Source organism: Drosophila miranda (genome assembly GCF_003369915.1).
Source record: "Drosophila miranda strain MSH22 chromosome Y unlocalized genomic scaffold, D.miranda_PacBio2.1 Contig_Y3_pilon, whole genome shotgun sequence".
NCBI lineage: Eukaryota > Metazoa > Arthropoda > Insecta > Diptera > Drosophilidae > Drosophila > Drosophila miranda.
In genome coordinates, this window is record NW_022881625.1 from 407932 (window position 1) to 417176 (window position 9245).

The window sequence follows — 9245 nt, forward strand, 5'->3', positions numbered from 1 at the left end:
TCTAAGAAATTCTAGGCTCCTTTGTACAGATACAGATACAGTTACAGATGATCGACGAGGCAGATGAAGCGGTGTGACACGTCGGGCGACTAACGAGCCCCTTAACTTGTTTGCCGCCCAACTAAACTGTTAAAAATTCTTAATTAACGCCAATAAGGAATACATTAAAATGCCGACGCCAAGCCAAGCAGCCATTTTCCCAACTCGCCCCACACACATTCTCATTCCCCTTCCCAACCACTACCGACAAGCTTTATTTCCTCTTTCTCGCCAATGTAAATTAAAATTCTGTGCGCCACTAAACATATATTCAAATCACAAACCACAAAGAGAATCATAAAACACAAAGATTTCTTAAACCACACACAACTACTGTCAACACGGCTTCGCCTGTGTAAAGTGCGGTGGTTTCGTCCACCGCACCCAGCTAAATGCGAAAATTGCGTCGGTTTAACAACTTCTGTCAACGCGGCTTCGTCTGTGTAAAGTGCGGTGGTTTCGTCCACCGCACCCAGCTAAATGCCAAAGTTGCGGCGGTACGCACCCATCCAACTACAGGGCCTATGCTGATGCTGATATGAGGAGCAGGCTTGCGCCGCCACTTATATTAAGCCCGCTCCGAGGACGGGAACGGTCTGAAAAGACGCAATCCATTGTAAAAGAAAACACATGTTAATGTTAAGTCTAGTGTTACCTTAACTTTCTTTACTCAAAATACTTGCATAAAAACATTCCGAATACCTACCACTACTGTAACTAGTGTTACCTTCCCATTGTTCAGCCAAAAACACTGCAACTACATGTAAAATGTAAAATATGGCATGTATTATTTGAATTTAGTACATATACAAATAAGTAGATGGCGTATAGGAGCGGTGGCGCTGGAGTTCCTCGGCTGCTGTTTCCCCTCCTTGTAGCGTGGGTATTGGGATCGCTCTCGGCTACCATTTCCCCTTCGTGGACAAAGGTATGGGATCGCTCCAGCCCTGGCTCTCTCTTGGCTGCGATTTCCCCTTCGTGTGACGTCGGTATTAATGCTAGTGATGCTCGTCGTGGTTCCTGTGGGATCTGGTTCCGGTGTTGCTCCCCCCATTGTTTTAAATGAAAAACTCTCTCTCAGTTTCGCGACGGCGGCCTCTCTCTCGGTCTCCCTTGTAGGCGTTGGCTTCGGGCTGGCCGGGGAGAGTTGTTGATCACATCGGCGTCACTGGTCGGAGTGGGAGAGATCCGACTATTCCCCTCTTCGTGGCTCTTGTTCTGGCTGCTGCTTCTCCTTCGTGTAGCGTGGGTATTGGGATCGCTCTCTCTCTCGGCTGCTGTTTCCACTCCTTGTAGCGTGGGTATTGAGACTCAATACATCACCGAAATGCTGGCCAGCCATGGACACACGGCCACTTTTGTACGCGGTATGACACGTCGGGCTACTAACGAGCACCTTAACTTGTTTGCCGCCCAACTAAACTGTTAAAAATTCTTAATTAACGCCAATAAGGAATACATTAAAATTCCGACGCCAAGCCAAGCAGCCATTTTCCCAACTCGCCCCACACACATTCACATTCCCCTTCCCAACCACTACCGACAAGCTTTATTTCCTCTTTCTCGCCAATGTAAATTAAAATTCTGTGCGCCACTAAACATATATTCAAATCACAAACCACAAAGAGAATCAAAAAACACAAAGATTTCTTAAGCCACACACAACTACTGTCAACGCGGCTTCGCCTGTGTAAAGTGCGGTGGTTTCGTCCACCGCACCCAGCTAAATGCGAAAATTGCGGCGGTTTAACAACTTCTGTCAACGCGGCTTCGTCTGTGTAAAGTGCGGTGGTTTCGTCCACCGCACCCAGCTAAATGCCAAAGTTGCGGCGGTTTAACAACTTCTGTCAACGCGGCTTCGTCTGTGTAAAGTGCGGTGGTTTCGTCCACCGCACCCAGCTAAATGCCAAAGTTGCGGCGGTACGCACCCAGCCAACTACAGGGCCTATGCTGATGCTGATATGAGGATCAGCCTTGCGCCGCCACTTATATGAAGCCCGCTCCGAGGACGGGAACGGACTGAAAAGACGCAATCCATTGTAAAAGAAAACACATGTTAATGTTAAGTCTAGTGTTACCTTAACTTTTGTAAGGAAGCGATCCTGGGCTGGGGTACATATCTCAGTCTACTCCAGGGTCGAAATTACAGCAATATTTATAATTTGCCGGGACTCCGTATTTCGGACCGACGATGGGGGACGGGGCCGCAGTCCCGCGGACGGGGGCGATCGTAGCGTGGGACGGGGCAGTTGGTTTCACCGAGAACATTCCGGTTATCGCCGAATAGCGCCTTCAGGGCCCCACCGAACTCAGAATCAATACGGAGGTCTTTACTATGCGATAATACCGACAGGTGTCGCCGAGAGTACCTAGGCTATCGCCGGACAGTACTTACGGGACCCCGCCGGCCTGAGAGTTACTACGAAGCGGAAAGGGGGACTATGCTATGCGGGAATACCGACAAGTATCGCCGAGAGTACCTAGGCTATCGCCGGACGGTACTTACGGGACCCTGTCGGCCTAAGAATTACTACGACGCGGAAAGGGGACTTTGCTATGCGGAAATACCGGCAAGTATCGCCGAGAGTACCTAGGCTATCGCCGGACGGTACTCACGGGACCCTGTCGGCCTAAGAATTACTACGACGCAGAAAGGGGAACTTTGCTATGCGGGAATACCGACAGGTATCGCCGAGAGTACCTAGGCTATCGCCGGACGGTACTTACGGGACCCTGTCGGCCTAAGAATTACTACGACGCGGAAAGGGGAACTTTGCTATGCGGGAATACCGACAAGTATCGCCGAGAGTACCTAGGCTATCGCCGGACGGTACTTACGGGACCCTGTCGGCCTAAGAATTACTACGACGCGGAAAGGGGAACTTTGCTATGCGGAAATACCGACAAGTATCGCCGAGCATGCCTAGGCAATCGCCGGATAGCACTTACGGGACGCCGCCGAACTAAGAATTACTACGGGGGTCGGGGATATCGACAGGCATCGCCGAGAATGCCTAGGCAATCGCCGGATAGCACTTACGGGACGCTGTCGAACTAAGAATTACTACGGGGGTCGGGGGTACCGACGCGTATCGCCGAGAGCGCTTAGGCAATCGCCGGATAGCACTCACGGGACACTATCGGGCTAAACATTACGGCGAAAATCTTTATCATACGGGGCAGGTATGCATATCACTCGCATGCCACAACAAAAAGGAACAACGGACGCTGCCGCCATCAAAGTCATTAAATAAAACATAAACGAATAAAAATGCTGCCATACACACTTGCAAAATCATACGGCCTGACAAATTCAAATCGAATGCAGTGCGTTGGTGATTGCTAGAATAGCCAAAAACAGACACACACACACAAACACCCATTACACTTGGGCGTCCGGACCTGTGCCGTTCGAGTTATGTGTGTCGTGTCCGCCATCGTCCTTAGTTGGTGGCCGGATCCAGTGCCATGGCATTCAGAGTGCCCTATGGTCCTGGAAAAGGAAAAATCCATCAGCCACACATACGATTAAAAAGGGCTCTCAAAATACTTACCGCCAGCCATTCAGACACACACACACAAACATCCATTACACTTGGGCGGCCGGACCTGTGCCGTTCGAGTTATGTGTGTCGTGTCCGCCATCGTCCTTAGTTGGTGGCCGGACCAGTGCCACTCGCTCTACATTAGGGCCACAATTGCCGACGCACACACACACTCACATCCTTTTCACTTTGGCGGCCGGACCCGTGTCGCCACAGTAATATGTGTGCCGTCTACTCCTGGCTCCCAGCTGGTGGCCGGACCAGTGCCACTGGTTCTCCAAGTGGGCAGCCACAGCCACAACGACGACGAGGTGCTAATTGCACCTACTTCTGACGACTTCGGACGACGCCAATTTCGACGACCAGGGGGGACGACGGGGTATGCAACGCAATGTCTTTACAAGCATTGTGTTTTGCTATGCCGGCCGATGCTCCGCTGTTTCTTGTCTTCCCTGTAATTATAGAAAAAGATATAGACATTATTTTAAATTGTTATGTTTATTGTAAAATTGTAAACGTAAATCAATTGTACCTGTTTTGTCTCGTATTTGTTCCAGTGTAGTATCTCTTTTATTACCTGTTTTTCCGTCGTCTTCACTCCAGTCTACTACTTATCTGTATTGTTATTTCTGCAAGTGCTTGTCTCTTTTTTATTTTAGTGTATTTCCTCTTATTTTCCACGCAAAGCACCTGCATTGTTTACCTTTTTCTCTTTATCTATTCCTCAATTGACTACGTGTTGCAGCACTGCACTTTCTGAATTTTCGATCTCATTTCTTTAACCCCTTCTTCCCCCCCCCCCCCCCATCCATTGTTATTTTCGTAATTAGTGCGGTTCTCCGACACCCCACTACAAAAATATTACAATCTGTGATAAAAATCTTCGGCGGCAACGGTGCTGACAATTGATTATCGGTTTCAAATCGACTTTCAAATCAGCATCAGTTGCCGCCACACCACCATCACTACGGCCTAAATTGAGCCAAAAATGCTAGTCTTCGCATAAAACAATTACGCCCCCTATAAACTGCCCGCCCACATGTACATGCTACATTCCTAGTCGTCTGCCCTCAGCAGGCGGCAAGGGTAGTAGAGGGGACTGAAGACCACACACCGCATTACAGCCAACAAAACATCAAGTTGACGAACTCACAGGGGATTGCAAATCAAATTTTAAGTTAGGGAGAATTACAAAGAAGAGACAGCATACTTTCGAGCGTGACCCCACTTTACTTTCTTGACTCACACCACACACACACACACACACACACTTGACACACTATTACACACACTTGACGAGTCCTCTCCCCCTCTTGACAATTCGTACTTTTGGAGCCTTTTGCCCCGATCGTGGAGTGGTCTCGAGTCTGGGTCTCTGTCCAAACAAAAAGTCGTGTCGTGAACGTTGTGGAGTCGAGACGTGTTCGAGGTTTAGTTTAGTCCCTCCGTCAAAGTGCCGAATATTTTGTGTCTCTCTCTTTTTCCCTTCCCCCCCCCCCCCCCCCCCCCCTGCTGGCTGCGGGCCTATTTCGAGGTTACAAGTGTTTCGTTGCTGCAGTATTATATGTTTGTAAAGTTTATTGTGCCATCAAATGTACTAGTGTGTGTTTGAAGTGTCGTTTAAAGTTTAATTGGAAAACAACCACAAAAATGTACATAAATTAAATTAAGACATATACTGCCCAAAAAAATATTAATAAAGCAACGCGCTTGGTTGCTGGCGGCTCACACCCCAGCCTCTCAGGCCCTCCCCTGTTAGAGCACTGAGAGCCCTCAACCCAAAGCGGGTATATATTGAAAAAATAAAAATAAAAAACTGTGTGAATAATTTGGCTTGACAAAAACTCCACTCGCGTCGGTCGAAAAATTTATTACCAAATCCAACCAAAGCCAATCCAGCGCAGCTATGCCACGCGGATCCACTGCCAGAAGAGGACGACGACGACGAGGACCACACGGCGTCACAGCCAGGGATCGCCCCAAATCAGCCATTTCCACTGCCAGCTCCGACAGCGCCGCCGACAGCGAAGCCAGCGCCGACAGCGCAGCCACCGGCACCGTGGCAAACGCAGCGATACTGAGACGACAATCCACCGACTCCTGGTTGGAGGCACTTCCTCCAATTCCTGGACCGGCTCCAGCCACCATTACCGGGTATGTGAGGACCACATACCATGCCGACACCACCATCACGGCCACTCCGGCCACAAGCCCCATCCCCGACCCCGACCTGCCCTGCCCCAACAGCTGGGCGGCCATTCCCAATCTCACCAGCCAGGAGCAGTTCCAGATCGGCGACTGGGTGGAGGCGGTCCATACCCAGGAACGCCAGCAGCAGCAGCAGCAGACCATCAGCAGCAGCAGCGGTAGTCGCCTGCTTGAGGCATTGGCGGCGTCGGCAGCGGCAGCGGCGTCAGCCAAAGCACCGCAATGTCAAGCCAAGCCAAGCCAAGCGGTACCAAGCGCGCCAATAATTCCGCTTCCCACACTCCAACACACACAGACACGTATCGATGCACCGTATGCCGATGCATCGTGTGGAGAGAGCCGGAAACAGCAAGGAGCGAGAGAAGGCGCAAAGAGAGAGCGGGTAACGACCTCGTACCAGCGACAGTACGAGAGGGCACTCGAGCAGCCTCTGCACGAACAGCAGCCAACAAAAGATTCGCGTTCGAGTGCCCGTTCGGGAGCGAGTTCGAACTCGAACCACAGCCATGGCACAAACCCCGCTCGATCGGACACAGCAGCGGTTCCAAATGCAATGCACACAGCCAATACCACAACCACAACCACAAATACAATGATGACATACATCAGCACACAAACAGCGACATCAAACACAAAAACGACAACTACGATTACGTCGGCAGCCAGACGACGATGCCTGCTAACAGCAATGTTAACAGGCGGACCCCCACCCCCCGCCGCCAGAGGAACATCAGCAGCAGCAGCAAACACATCAACAACAACAACAACATCAGCCAACGGCAACAAACACAGCCAATACCGATGATATCCCATCCACCTCTGCTGCAGCAGCGGCCCGTTCGCCACTGAAGCGCGTCCGCGCCGAGGTAGATGATGATGATGACGATGATGACAGTGATGTTATGGTTGTTGAGTTTGATGACGATGATGACGACGACAATTTGGATGCCAATGCCAATGCCAATGCATCGGCCAAACGACGACTCCGGGAAAGTACCAACCAACAGGCGCAAATCCCATATCCCCCTAATTCAAAACCATCCCTATCATCACCAACAATCAAACCAGCAACAACATCAGCGGACAATTACACAAAATGCCCCTGCCCCCGCCCCTGCCCCTGCCCCTGCCACTGCCAGTGCCACTGCCAATGCTCCACTAGCTCTACCTCACTCACCTGCAAATGCAACTAGTAGTTGCGGCACAGGAACCCACAGCAGCAGCAGCGGCGGCGGCGTTGGGCTGCTCCAGCTGCCCTCCCTGAGTATGCCCAATGCCAGACAAATTCGGATGCTGCAGCGACAGCACCAACCAACAACAATTATTCCCCCCCCCCCCCCCATCATTCTGCCAGCTGTCCCCGACATTATGCCCATTCTGGACAAGCTGCAGAATGACCCGAGGGTGGGCAACAGTAGCTATCACACCAAGCTCATCAGCCGCAATGGTGTCCGTATCCAGGCCCGCGACATGGCTACCAGGGATGCCATCATGGCAATCCTGGGCGATGGCGGCGGCAACGAGGCGATGACTGGCCACTACACACACCAGCACAAGAGTGACCGTGGGCTACGGATCGTCGTGCGAGATCTCCACCACTCCATAAGCACCCAACTAATAACAAATCAGATGGCCGAACTGGGCTATTCAGTTAAATTTATTAGAGCCATTAAAGCGAGATCCGATGGACAGCCACTCGACCAGTTCGAGTTGGAGATAGCCCCCAAGCCGGATGAAAGCCACCACGATGTCCTCCAATTAACCCAGCTGGGCAACCATTTGGTTATCGTTGAGAGGCAGGCCAAGCCGGTGGACCCAGCCCAGTGCCACAGATGTCAGGCTTTTGGGCACACCCGCACCTACTGCAGGCGTTCATTCGTCTGTATGAAGTGTGCGGGTGCCCACGCGTCCACGGCATGTGCCAAGCCAAGGGCAGACGCCCCTAAATGCGCCAATTGCCAGGGCGCCCACATCAGCGCCTACAAGGGATGTCCGGCATTCAAGGCAGCAAGGGGCCGCCTTCTGTCGCACCGAGTGGCCATGCAGGAGTTGCGTCGCAAGCGCAGCTCGCTTCTGCAGCCATTGCCAGAGCAGCAGCCACCAGCAAAAACAACACCAGCACATCCAGGGCGCCGACAGCAGCAGCAGCAACAGCCAGCTCAAACGCCAGCCAATCCCTGGCGCGGACAGCAGCAGCAGCAGGCAGCATGGACGCCACTCAATGTCTCCTCTCCTGGGCGACGAAGAGGACAATAACATCAGCAGAAGCAGAAGCAGAAGCAGCAGCAGCCAATTCAGACAAAAAAACAGACGCCTGCTGCCTCTGGCCCACGCACTGGGCGACGACGTCCAGAGCAGCCATTGAGCCGTTCCCAGGCACCACAACAGCAGCAGCTACAGCAGCTGCAACAGCAGCCGCAGCGCGAACAACAACAGCGACAGCAGCAGCAGCAGTTTGCCAACAACCGCTCCCGGCAGCAGCAGAAGATGCAGCCGAAACGCCAATCTTTCGAGGGATCCTGCAGCCAGGCACTGTTGGAGAATACGCAGAGGATGACGCGATTGGAAAAGAGGCTGGAAGGGATGATGTCACTACTCACCTCGCTCATCCAATCCCAGGCAGTGACGGCAACTCCAGCAGCTCCAGAAACATCGGAAAATCCACCAACAATGGCAGCAGCAACAGTGGTTGCCCCACCACGATCACAGCCACCACAAAAAACGTTAGGGCCAACGCCAGCCGCCATTCCAGAGACGGATCCTGAAATGGATGAAGAAAATGATGACGATGAGATGTGGACAGATGACGACTCCATGGATGACATTAAGGCCTACTCCCGCAACATGAGGTACCATCTTGACAACCAGATATCCTGGAACGCTGTGTACTAATTGGACACATCTCTGCCACTGCATTGGATTAAATGACAAATGCATATCACTCGCATGCCACAACAAAAATGAACAACGGACGCTGCCGCCATCAAAGCATTCAGAGTGCCATGTGTACCTGGAATGGAAATACACACACACTCACAAACATCCATTTCACTTGGGCGGCCGGACCTGTGCCGTTCGAGTTATGTGTGTCGTGTCCGCCATCGTCCTTAGTTGGTGGCCGGATCCAGTGCCATGGCATTCAGACTGCCCTATGGTCCTGGAAAAGGAAAAAAATCCATCAGCCACACATACGAAAAAAAAGGGCTCTCAAAATACTTACCGCCAGCCATTCAGACACACACACACAGACACTTGGGCAGCCGGACCTGTGCCGTTCGAGTTATGTGTGTCGTTGTCCGCCATTGCCCACAGCTGGTGGCCGGACCAGTGCCACTCGCTCTACATTAGGGCCACAATTGCCGACGCACACACACACAAACATCCATTACACTTGGGCGGCCGGACCTGTGCCGTTCGAGTAGGTGTGTCGTTGTCCGCCATTGCCCACAGCTG